The sequence below is a fragment of the Microtus oregoni genome, unplaced genomic scaffold, assembly GCF_018167655.1.
Source record: "Microtus oregoni isolate MIOR12 unplaced genomic scaffold, Mior012 000057F_ref0000458, whole genome shotgun sequence".
Classification (NCBI taxonomy): Eukaryota; Metazoa; Chordata; class Mammalia; order Rodentia; family Cricetidae; genus Microtus; species Microtus oregoni.
Window position 1 is genome coordinate 2,778,456 of NW_024543833.1, and position 13,104 is coordinate 2,791,559.

At 45.2% G+C, this 13,104-nt stretch overlaps 1 protein-coding gene across 2 annotated transcripts in view; it reads left to right on the forward strand.

The window, feature by feature from the left end:
• Positions 1–414: 414 nt before the first annotated feature.
• The window catches only part of Mapk4 (mitogen-activated protein kinase 4), a 132,311-nt gene continuing 119,621 nt past the window's right edge, over positions 415–13,104 (forward strand). The window contains exon 1 of one of the 2 annotated variants that reach the window (XM_041639284.1): positions 415–528. The gene's annotated coding sequence lies outside the window, so the exon portion shown is untranslated. Of the gene's footprint in view, positions 529–683; positions 814–13,104 lie in introns of those variants that run through there. The other variant, XM_041639283.1, reaches the window with a different exon arrangement.

Below are 13,104 nucleotides of genomic sequence, written 5' to 3' on the forward strand. Positions count from 1 at the left end.
CAGCTCAAATACCAGTCACCACCAAAGTTTGGGGTCTGAAGGCTTCTCGGGTTTTTCTCTGGCTACCTGTCTGTGAGTTTTACTTGGACTTCACTAACTAGGATTGATGCACAGTCCAGGCAACCGGCAGCACCTCCAAGGCCAGCTAGTGACCCGAGCTCCAACAGCCTACCCTCGACCCTCGGCCAGAGGCTGGCTCCCGCCCACATGGGTCTCCCCCTGCCTGGAGCGGTCCAGTTCCAGCCGGCTCTTTCTCTCCGCCCTCGGTCTCAGCAGTCAGCAGTTACTGTAGAGAGGGCTGACTAGGAGAAAAGATCAGGCTCCTGCCGGAGCTCAGAGAGAGCTCCAATTCCCGCCATCTCTTCCTCCGGGACAGGGCCTTGAGGGGACCCACAACCCTGCAGGAGTGCAGGAGTGAGGACCGGCTTCTAGAGCGACAGGGGCCCTGGAGAGCAGGTGCCCGGCGGGAGGGCCAGACTGCCCCGGGACCAGGCTCCACGCAGGAGGTGCAGGAGCCGGGCTGTTCAGGTGAGGCAGCCTCTTGGTTTGGGTCCCAGATGGATGGTCCCCAGTGCGGTTCCCTGGGGTTCTCTATCCCCCCCCCACCGCAGCAGGTGGGGGCCGCGGGCCAGGGAAGGGGCGGGGCTGGAGGCGGAGCCGCGGCGGGGGCAGCACGGTGGGGGCCGGGCCAGAGCCCGATCCGGACTGTCGGGGAGCCGGCTGAAGCTCGTCCGCGACTGGGCTGGAGCAACCGGGCCGAGAGCGCCGGCGCAGCGGCCGCAGACAAAGGGCCGCCGCGCTCCATCTGCTTCGGTGAGTGACTCCCTGCTTGCCCTCTTTCTTCTCCCTCTGCCCGCGCCTCCCGGAGTTCCGTAGGGGTTCCGAGAGCTGGGGACAGCAAGGACCGGACTTCCAGGCTCACTCTACATCTCAGCCTCACCTGACCCGTGATCCCCCTCAAGGCCGATCAGACACCCAACTCGCGACTTTCTGAGCGCCGGCCCGCGATCTCCGGCGGGACCCACCCGGCCGCCTTTCGGTGACCTCTTCCTCTGCGCACCACGCGCGGGTGCTGTCCCTGGGTCCCCAGTTTGGGTGAGAAGGTTGCGGCTTGGTTCCCCCATGGGTGTGTGCTAGGGAAGAGGACCTGTGGTCGGGGGCTGGGCGCCACGAAGGGACCCCACCCCTTGGGGACAGCGCGCATTCGGGGTCGCAAAGGGGCGGTTCTAGAGTTCTGATTCCGATCGTGGTTTGGGGGTCTGGTTCAGTTCCCTGTTAGCCTATCCTATCCTCCAGCTTATTTCCCTGTTCAACCGGCAGCCTAGCATTTTGCATGGCCGCACCCAAAAGAAGCGTCCCCTCTGCGGGTCGGTGGCCCGGGGCGGGAGAGGACCCGGCTGCTTGGAGCCCGCAACTGCTGGGGAGGGCTGGCCGTGCGGGCAGCGGCTGGGGGCTGACATCACTGCTCTGTCCGGCCGGCTCCCGCTGCCGCGGGCCGGCTTAATCTCCATCAGAAAAGAATCGGAAGCCCGGCGGGCTTTTGCTTTTGTTCTCTCTCCTACTCTGGAGTCCTCAGAGAAACCCGGGTGGGTGGTTACCCAATGAGGGGGTTGTGGAGAGAGTTACAGGTGCTGCCCTGAAGTGACAATCATTGGAAAGGCGCTTTCCAGCCCCTAGTTTCTGATCGCTCATCGATACCCTGGAGCGGAGGTGGGTATAGCGTTCTAAAAGGGCGCGATGCCTGCCGTGGCTGCGCTTGTCACGCGCTCCTCCTGCACTCTGAAAAGCGCTACCTCGAGACGTGCATTTCCATTCATGGATCTGTGCCGCCGTGGTTTTGATTAATGTCATCTCTGCCAGGTTCTCTAAGAACGAGTGTTGGCTGGTATTCAATTTCGTAGCCTTTTACTGGAGGCCTACTGTGTGCAAGGCAGCTGTTTTAAGATTTTAAGATTAGCTTAATTTCCGAGATGCTTATTGAGTACCTACTACGTGCAAAATGAGTGTGTCATGCCGTTTTCAGTTTGACAGGTTCTTGTTTGAATATCTCTGATGTTTGAGGAAACTATTAGGACCCCGTTATCGTAATCCTTATTTACGGAGAACTTAATATGGGAAGGACATTTTTGGCTAAATGTGTGCCAAGTGTACTAGCAGGGCACGCGCGGAGGGGGGGGTATGCATAGAGACAAGAAGGGGAAAGTGTAATGGGTCTTCAGCTTCCGGAGAAAACTGCATTTTAACTTTATAGATTATGGTGTGGTTTGAAAAGAGCTTGAATCTACGCTTCAGACAACTTAGGCTTGAATGTTTGAGGGTTGGTTCCACTGGAACGAGGCAAAATAATGAAAAGAAAAACAAAATGTGCTGATTGTAACAGGGAATGAAACAAAGTTTAATGTGGCCAAACCCGAGTGCTTTAAAGGGAATCTGTGTTGAAGGCAGAAAGACAGACTGGGTGGGGGCGGGGTGCAGGGGTGCAGAACAGGGGAGACAGTCAGATGGTGGGGACACAACCAACTCAAGAAGGAAGGACAATAAGGGGTGAACTTACTTCAGCCTGGTACCAGGGCCAAGGGAGTGTCCTTACAAATGCTCAGACAGACCTGTTGAGAGATTTGAAGAGGTAGCCCCAGATTTTTATGCAAACTGGCCAGAAAATTATTATAGAGCCCCAATACAATGGTAGCTATCCAAATACTTCTATGTCAGAGCTGCAATCAGGAAATACAATCAAATCATCGTTCTTGTCTTGAAGTACTTGACACAGTTCATAAAAGATAAACTTATAAAATTGCAGTTTGGGCATCAAGACAGGAAAGCCAAAACAGGAACGTAACAAAACAAAACAAAACAAAACAAAAACCCAAACAAACAAAAACCAAAAGAAACCCTTAGAATTGTGGCTTTTCTTTGATCAGAAATGGAGAATTTCCATTTGTTCTGTGTGTTTATCTCTTGACATTGACTTCCAACAGTTTCTGGTAACTGTGTGATCCCAGCTTCTTGATACAATAAACTTTTTCTTCTTAAAATGATTTCTGATTCCATGTTAAGTTCTTTTAAAACTCCATGGCATTATTTTTGTTATGAATTTACCCCCCCCCCCCACCCGGAGTCTTTTCTGGAAGCAGATGTGTGAGAAAATCTTCATAGAAAATGGGCTCGCAGGCTCTATGCTGGCTAAGGAGCAAAGAGAAAGAAAAACCAAAAGAGACCAAGAGCAGGAATCTCTAGAGAAAACATAAGGTGCCATTACAAGACGAAATAAGAGTCCATTGGAGGGAAATGACAGCAAAGGTGTCAGGAAGAACGGGACATCTTTCGGAGCCCTTAGAAGGGGCTAGATTTTCACCTGGAGGGCTTTCTACTAGTTTGCTAGAGGGGCTGCCTGGTAAGTTTGCAGAGTGTTGGACTGTTGACATAATGGGAGCATCATTAAGTTTTGCGGTACTGTGAGATCCCCTAGCTGTCCCAGCAGCGGATCAACCTTGAGCACCCCCACCCCCCATTCTTTCCCGCATTCCTGGAGTGCTTTCACCTGAGCTGAGCTTGACTGTAATCTTCCTCCAGGCCAAGCATGCGTCTTCTTTTTCTCCCTGCATCTGTCCTTCCCTGCATGCAACTGCAGACAGTCTGTGGAGTAGGTGACACCGCAGCGTCTGCTGCTGCTGTCCACTTCTTCACCCTTTCCCTCCCTCCTCAGGGTCCCCTGTTCTCTTCATCCTTTCCAGCTGCTCCAGGAAGGCCTTGCACTCTGTGAAACCTGGTCTCAGGGGAAGCCGATCTGCTCTCAGTCTATTTGTCTTGAATGCGAACATAGGTCACTGTTGTGTCGTCTGGGGGTCCTTGTTCTTTAAACCTCATTGAAGAGTGAAAAGCTGCCTCTATGGTGCGGATGCCAGGTGTCAGAAGTAACTGGTTAGGTGAGGCACCTTCTTGGTACTCCTGAAATGGTGACACAGTCCAAGGTCCTAGCTGTCCCATGATCCATATACCTCTGGAGACCTCAATCTTCTTTTTGCATAGGGTCTTGCTGTGTAGCCTAGGCTCACTGATCTCAAAGTTCAAATTTTCCTTTCTGAGCTCCTGGGGTGCTGGTAGTGCAGGCATGCTCCACCATGCTCACCTCCTTCTCTTTGAAGTGTAATTTCCATTTTCCCCTCAGAGGCTTCAGTATTTTTAATCGTGTGGTGGTTGCCCCTGTCAACAACTTGGCCTTCACAGGCTCTCCCGCAAGGTCTATAGATTGGTTATTTTGCAGTGGGAGTCTGCATCTCTCCACACACATGCCCATTATTACTTCAAGACAGATTCTAAACCATGGCTCTTGGACTTTGTGTTTCCTTGTCAAAGGAATGGGGACAGCTGTCCTTATAGAAATACCTTGTCTAGTGTTTAGTTATGTCCATGGCTTCTATCCATTGGATGCTGGTAGCCTATAAAGCCACCCTTTCTAAATGGTGGCAGCCCCAAGTATCTCTAGATATCAACAAATGTGCCCTGGGAGAAAAGTTATTCCTGTCTGAGGATGATTGTTCTATATAACACTGGATATTATGTATCATGCTCTAGCAGGATATTATGTATCATGCTGTAACATGATTATCCCGAAGAGACTTTATTTATTGTCATTTGATTCTTTTCCGTAAGAGTGACTTAATAAATGTATGATTAACTTTGTAGAACTTTCTATATAAATAATTTCAGGTCAGAATTAACATTCTCTGTCAGCACAGGTGCTGGAATCCCTATCATCATCTTGTTAAGTTCATTTTTGAGGCAACTCTTCCTTCTCAGATTCTTCTCTTTAGTGTAACAATAACTTACCTACCAGAAGTGTGGGTAGCAGAACCATCGTGGGCAGTAAGCACATCCCTCAGGAGCATCTGAACCTGCTGCTTGGGCAGGAGCTGGTGGGCGACACCAGGGCAGGAAAGTGGTGGTATGAGTTGAGTTCTGCAGGAATTTGCTTACGTAATTTGGAGATGCAAAATGATCAAGCCTTGGACAGGTCCTCTGACAGTCAAGTAGGGTACCGTGAGGGTGCCGTGAATTCAAGTTTCAGTTTCCTTCCTGGTAAAGCCATCTTGACAGGGCTTGAGGAGGGATGGATGAATGCATGAACAGGATATTAAAACCTTGCTTTGTGTGTGACCAGTAGTAGAAGCCTAGAGGAATCTCTCAGGATGTTGTCTTAAATCATAGAAAGATCTGCATAGGATTGTGAGTTCCAAGGATGACCTGTGCTTCTGCTGATATCTGTCCTCCAAACCAAGAGCTTGACGTATCTCCAGCATCAGCATGAGCAGTATCACTGCAGGATGGAAAGAGGGCAAGGGTAGTTTAAGTTCAGCCGAGCTGCAGTGATAGAAGTTACTTTTGTGCCTCGGAAGGTGGGACAGTGTCCAACGCACTGCTTCAGAAAGCGAATGAAGCCTGTCTTCAGGTCATGGAAGGGTCACTGAGAAGTTTTAGTAGGAGTTCATTGATTTAGATTTCTCTCTTGGAGTCCCCAAGCTTAGATTGAGACTTTTTTGTGCATTCAGACAAACCAAGAGGGAAGCATTTACTCTCTTATTTTGGGGGTAGTGGTTGTTGGTGATGCACAGGCAATTTAAGTACTCGTAAGCTAAATAATAAACCACTAAAAACTATATTTTAGATTTTCATTAATTCTCCAGTAAGTTAATTAATCTTTTTGCCTTAGTTGAGAGCAATCTAGTTTCATTATGTAAATATCCCTGGCTCTGTGTGAGGTTAATCTAAAGTCAATGTATCAAAGTCTAGATTAACAACAACAACAAAAAGCAAGAAGATTTGCTATTATAGGGGCATCTGAAAATGATATTTTATTTTTAAACTGACTCTTTATATGACTATTCTAAAGAGTTGGGATCTATTGAGTTTTTTTTTTAACTCATTCACAGAGAATAGAACTGAAAGAGATTCAAGGGTCTCCTGAGCAGCCTTCCTTGCCCATCATGTAAGTGGGGAAACCAAGGCAGCGAGCAGTTAGATGGCTTCCCAGGGTTACAGAGAGGACCATCAGGAGGCTGGGGCTGGCAGCCAGGAGTTTGCTGGTCTCTCAGATGCTCAGGGCTGCTGGGATACTCTTCAATCTTCTTGGTTGCCAGAGTTTGTTGGTGGAGAGGGAGGAGGCAGGAAAAGGATTTAATCACTTGCCTCATTTCTAGGGCATCTCATTCTGAGAAAGCAACTCAGAGATTCAAACTAATTACATTGGTGCCAGATGTGTGTGTACACACACCCAGTTCTGTAAACAACCAAGGGGGAACTCCAACAGTTGGGTTGAGGGAATGGAATTATTTTATAGAACTTATTTTAGCTTGTTTTAAGATCTCTTTACAGCGAATGATAACATTTATGCTTCTGCTTAGGAAAGTAATACATATTCATGAGTATCAAAAATAAACAAATCTATCTGTGCACTTCTTTGACCCCATTCATTTTTCTTTTTTAAAAAACGGTTTCCCTAGCTCATTTTAAAATAAAATTGAGCCGGGCAGTGGTAGCACACACCTTTAATTGTAGCGCACGGGAGGTAGAGGCAGGTGGATCTCTGTGAGTTCGAGGCCAGCCTGGTCTACATTGATAGTTCTAGGACAGCCAGGGCTACACAGAGAAACCCTGTCTCAAAAAAACAAAAATAAAATAAAATAAAATTGAGACTATATTATATGTATAATTTTAATTTTTTTCAGTTAATACTAGGAACAAATGATACTTACGTTTCAAACTCTTGGTCAATGTAATTTTTAATGAATGGGTAATTCAATATTTGCAGGTTCCTCAATGTATCCCGACCCTTTGCTATTAGTAAATATTAAATTTCCCTCCAAGTTCTAGCCAATGGGTCATTTTGCCTTTACTCTTTCGACAACTTATATTACTAGCTTTTCCCTATGATATATTCCCAGATAGCGAAGTTACTTAGCCAAGAGTGTGATTAAATAAATGTCTTTCTGAAAGTGGCGTGCTAGCTTTCACTTTTGCTGTTAGCAGTGAAATTTCTTCACACTACCGAGAATGCATGATACTCACTGTTTCTATATTTGATTGATAAAATTAATAATTTTGTTGATGTCGTTTGCATTTTAGTTACTGAATAGCTAAGCATTTTTTTCTATAATTTTTTTTTCCTGTTTGTCTTTTCTTTTGGTGAGTTCCTTTTCTAGCTGGTTTTGTGATTAAAAACAAACAACAAAAGACCAACAACACCTGTGTATAAGCCAGATCTCAAAAGAAAAAAAATCAGTGCAGTGTGCCTCTGATTTCACAGGTAAAATGGGAATTTCATGAAAGATTGGATCCATTTTTAAATTTTTATTATTTATTGTTTTATCTAATATATACTTATTATTTATACAATATTCTGTCTGTGTGTATGCCTGCAGGCCAGAAGAGGGCACTAGACCCCATTACAGATGGCTGTGAGCCACCATGTGTTTGCTGGGAATTGAACTCAGGGCCTTTGGAAGAACAGGCAATGCTCTTAACCTCTGAGCCATCTCCCCAGCCCCCTATTTATTGGTTTTTTTGAGACTGGGTTTCTCTGTTAGCTTTAGTGCCTGTCCTAGAATTAGCTCCTGTAGACCAGGCTGACCTACAAGAGACCCACCCGCCTCTGCCTCCTGAGTGCTGGGATTAAAGGTGTGCGCCATCACTGCCTGGTTTAAGATTGTGTCCAATCTTAATGGTCCGCAGTGGTGCCAGAATCTCAAGTGTTGTGTTTATTTGCAGTAGTGGAGCTGCCTGTGAATTACTGAAGCAAACTTGGAGGGTGTGTGTATGGGGGGGAGGAGAGGGAGAGCTTTGCGAAGACCGCCATATAGTGAACCTTTGCTGAGCTTCACAGGCACCAATTCTTCATCCCTACATCAGCCTGTCAAGTGGAAAGTGGCAGACAGAGAGATCAATACCCACACTTGTAAACAGAAACCGTACTTTCGTTTCCTGGCCGCCCAGACCCAAATAATCACACAGAAACTATATTAATTATAATAGGCTCAGGCATATTCCTAGCTAGCTCTTATATCTTAAATTAACCCATTTCTATGTATTGCCACGTGGATGTGGCATTACCTCATTTTCTATATGTCTTGTTTCCTCAGTGGCTGGCTGGCTCCTGACCCGACTCTGCCTTCTTTTTCTCTGTATCTCTGCTCAGATTTCCCACTTCGCTTTACTCTGCTTAGCCATTGACTGAAACTGCTTTATTCATCAACCAACAAAAGCAACACATGTACAAGGACTTCCCACGTCACACACTCATGCACACTTTCTGTCATAGTTCTTTACCTCTGTTCCATTGTCCGTGTGTGACCTGTCTTGATTGTTTCTGCGGGCTTGAAGGGAAATTAGGCTGGGGGATATTATCAACTTTCTCCAAATTTGATTGCTTATTTATGGGAGAATTTTCGTGGTACAAAGTCAATTTGCCATTCTAAGTTTACTGTGCCTTCTCTCATACTACTTCCTGTGTTTTCCACCCACCCCTACCCCAGTTTTTTTTGTTTGTTTGTTTTAATTCTTCCATGCTGAATTCTGCAATAATTGTGTCTTCCAAGTCCCAGCGTGTTTCTTTAGCTATATCTAATCTGGGTGGAATCTATCTCTTTGCATTTTCATTCTTCATCACTGAATCTCTTTTGTAGAGTTCTCGTTCTTTTTCAACATCACAGTCTTGCTTTACATAGTTTCCACTTCCCTTGTAATTTTTGTTGTTGCTGTTGTTTTTGAGACAGGCCTTGCTGGAAACCCAGGCTGACCTCCAGTTTAGCGCTGATCTTCCTATCTCTCCTCCCAAGGTTCAGGGTTACAGGTCTGAGCCACTGGCTCCTTGGTTTTATCCATATGCTAGGCATAGATGTTCTGTATCCTGTGTCTGGGAATTTTCCCTTTGTAATACCTAAGCACTTGCTCTTCCTCATTGTTGCATGTTCTGATTTTCTTGCTGGCTTGTGTTTACGTTGCCATGTTTCCTTGTTTGGTTGGTTATCCTTGAATGTGTGCTGAACACTGTAGCACGAAGACATTCTAGTTGGTCTTAATAATAAAAACCCAGAGTCAGATATAGGGGTTAATGCTGAAGATCAGAGAAGCAGAGAGGCCAGCCACTAGAGAGTTCTTTTACCACTACTAATGCATAGACTAAGCATAGCAGAGAGGGGTTAACGCTGAAGATGGAACTCAGTTTTCTAGGGTTGGTGGCAAGCCTTAACCTCTTGAGCCATCTTGAAGGCCTGATTCTGGATTCTTTCTTCTTCCCTTCCCCTTCCCCTTCCCCCTTCCCTTCCCTTCCCTTCCCTTCCCTTCCCTTTCCTTCCTTCCTTCCTTCCTTCCTTCCTTCCTTCCTTCCTGTCTCCCCCTCCCTCCCTCCTTCTCTCTCTCTCTCTCTCTCTCTCTCTCTCTCTCTCTCTTTTGAGACAGGGTTTCCCTGTAGGTTTTGGGACTTTAGGTGATTTTCCTCATCTTCAGAAGCCATTCACTCAACTGCAGTCTCAAGGTTAGCAGCCATTCTCTTACAGGATAAATACTTCAGTAGCATTTATGAAACCAGAGAAATTTATGTTGAGAGTCATGTATTGGTTGGGCAAAGGAACAAGGTGCTGGGAAGTCCTGTTGGCCCCCAGAGCCTCTGTTGGCTTTCTAGAGGGAGGAAGGAGACTCTAGTTATGTTTTTTATTTTTTATTTTTTTTTTGAGTCCCTTCCCTCTGGATTCCTGCACCAGAAAATATTTGATTGTTTCTTTGTTCTCCTCCCTAGCAGCTTCAAATCCCCTGTGCTTCAGGTCCGTAGCCAGGAGGTAAATGGAAGGTTGTGAGCATCAGAATTCAGCCCAGCAGGAACGATCCTAACTAGGGTGGGGTGTGTCTCCACCAACGGTTTTGAGACTACTTCATACCATGGATTATTTTTGCATATTCCACAATGATTGATCTAGCTGATACTTTAATTTGATAGTATTTCACACTGGGAAAGAATACATTTAATTATCTGTCATCTTTCTAGAAACAGAAAACCACCGATTAATTAGGCCTTAACAACTGTCCCTGAAACAGATCTGTCATTCCACTCCTGTGTAGTTCTGGTCTGCAACTGCTCCCATTGGAAGAAATAATCAATTAGTTGTGAAGAAGCTTATTATTCTGTTGTCTGGGAAAAATGTGCCCTTCCATTTTTGGAGGCAGAATCACTGGACACTCCTACCAGTTATAAGAATTATGTCCTAGATTTTTGTATAGATACACACAATTCTGCATGTACATATGGTATGGAAATAGCAGCCTGATATCTAGGGCAAATGGGGAGACAGTACGGGGGAAGACAGGGGATTAGGCTCAACACACAGCATATACGTGTCTGAAAATGTCCTTATGTACTGTATATAACGAATATATACAATGAAGAAAATTGAAAAATGTACAAAATATTTGAAGAAAGAAATCATGAACCGTCACCCCTCAGCCTGAAAGGAAGAGATTCGTTTCTTTCAATGTGATTTACTCTAAGCACATGCTCCAGCTTCTTTCCCAGTAGCCTGGGCTCTTGAACTCACTTTTTTTTTTTTTTGGTTTTTCAAGACAGGGTTTCTCTGTGGCTTTGGAGCCTGTCCTGGAACTAGCTCTGTAGACCAGGCTGGTCTCGAACTCACAGAGATCCGCCTGCCTCTGCCTCCCGAGTGCTGGGATTAAAGGCGTGCGCCACCACCGCCCGGCTATCACTTTTCTTTTTTAAGAAGGTAAAATTACTTGAAATTCATCAGCGTGACCCTATTTTTTATTTTTGTCACATACTCTGCTTATTTGGATTTGTTTTTTCTCCCAGCCACCTTGAGACTCTTTTGTTTGCTAATAGGAGATGCATGTGCTACCATTTCGATGCATCTGTGAAAGTCCTAGGCAGCTGGCACAGTGATGCAAGTTATGTAGACTCCTCTGCCTGTCAGAGACCCAGGCATTGGTTCCAGGCAGTGCTGGGAGTGCCCAGAACTTTCCAGAGGACTCAGAACTGTCCTAGTGCTCTCAACAGGACAGAAGGGACAGAAGTCCAGAACCCGCCATCATCTTTATATAATGGGAAACCGAGGAAGACGATTGTGGTGGGTCATTTCGCAAGAAGAGCTAAGAACTAGGTCTCAGGGGTGGAATAGCTGCTGAGTCTCCTGATTGGAGGAAGGAGGATGTAAACTTTTTGGGAATTTTGTATTTCATTACCTGTGGCCAAGGACTCGGATGGCTTTGACGGCCCATCTGTCTGCTGTACAATTAGGTTCTTGAAATATGTACCATCCAAATGGCAAACAGAAAGACCTAGGGCCACAGAGTGAGGCGGGGGCTTTCACACTGCAGATGAAAATAGTTGTGAGCCTGTTGTAGCCTGACTATGTTTCTGCTTTTCTATATTTTCCTTTTTTTAAAATCTGGAGATTGAAGATGAAAGAAGCTTGACGCTCGGGACCTTGTTAATTGTGTTGGGTCTCTTGGTGGAGGAGAGCCTGTGCGCAAGTTCACAGTGGCGATGCTGATGCTTTTAGCTTACTTAGTGATTTTAGTTTGAAGCCAAAAGAACTCTCTCATGCAAAACCCCAGACCCGCTTTCCTCTGCAGAAGCCACTGAGCGTGAACTTCAGATAGATGTGTCACAGCAGGCAGGGACACACCGTGGGCTTCTCTCTCCAGTTTATCCAGCGGCAGGTCTATGACCTGAGACCGCACACTCAAAGCCTGTCACCCACTAAGTGTGTTTTTAGTTGTGCTACCCAACAAACAACACTTAGAATTTGCCCACGCCTCCGTCCGGGCTTGTCCTCCTCCCTAAGCACAAACTCCTTGTCTTTCTTTCTACCTTTCCGCTCGACAAGAAATGATAGTGGCCTTATTATTTAATTATCACCACTAGAAGTAATGTCAGATTTCAGTAATCTAAAACTACATTGCCTCACACTTAGGTGATTTGAAAAAGGATATTTCCTCTCTAGTAATAGATATCTAGAAAAAATAGAGAGTTGCAGACCCAGGGGCCGGTGCAGAGACCTGTGCTTATGTAGAATAGGCAGGCTTTATTGGGAGGAGACATTGTTAGTTGTGGTAAAGTAAGATTGAGGGAAAGAATTTTTTATTTTCATATATATATATATATGAAATATATATAATTTTTTGCTTGCTTTTGGGAGAGTTGGAGACCTGCCAAAACCTACCACCTTATACAGGCTAGATAACTGATCTAATATGTATATATATATATATATATATATATATGAAAATATATAATTTTTTTGCTTACTTTTGGGAGAGTTGGAGACCTGCCAAAACCCAGCACCTTATATAGGCTAGATAACTGATCTAATACTGAGTTATATTCCCAGCCTTCATACAATTTGATTTTTAAATTAAGTCAATATATTTATCCATTGAGAAAGTAATGGCAAAAGTTGAGATGTTAAAGAAAAGAGGAATATAAGATCCTGTCCTGTGCTCAATCTCTAGACTTTCTCGTTGGAAACTGTTTTTATAAGTTAGTTTCAAGTCTACAAAAACATATAATAGTATGAGTCACATACATCTGCCTTGGTTTGGTGTAGTTCCCACAATGGAGCCTTTTATAAAGCGTGTCAGTCTTCCAGGACTGTCCTGTGTCCTGGGCTAATTCTGTGATGATTCCCCTTTCTCAGGATGGAACACTTAAAGTTGGCTAAGATGAGCGTCTGTCTTGTCTTAGATGCCATGGTCACCACCTGGTAGCCCAGGACCAGAATCCATGTTTGGTTTTTGGTTCAATGCTCTTTTGTCCCCAGTAGAAACTACTTTATTCTGGACATTTGTTTTAAACCAAAACAAAACAAAACAAAAGAACACTCCATGCTTCCTCTCTGGTTTCCTACTGTTATGTCCTTTTTTTTTTTTTCCCCTGCATGAATCCATAGTTAGAAGTTGGAATTGTTCTCACTAATGTCATCAGCATAGGCACTCTCTCCTCCTCCATAGGCTTATTGTGTCTGGTAAATTATGTGCACTCAGGGGATTGGACACTCAAGGAACTCTTCCCAAAGCTAGAAATGGCACCATTTCTACAAGGCT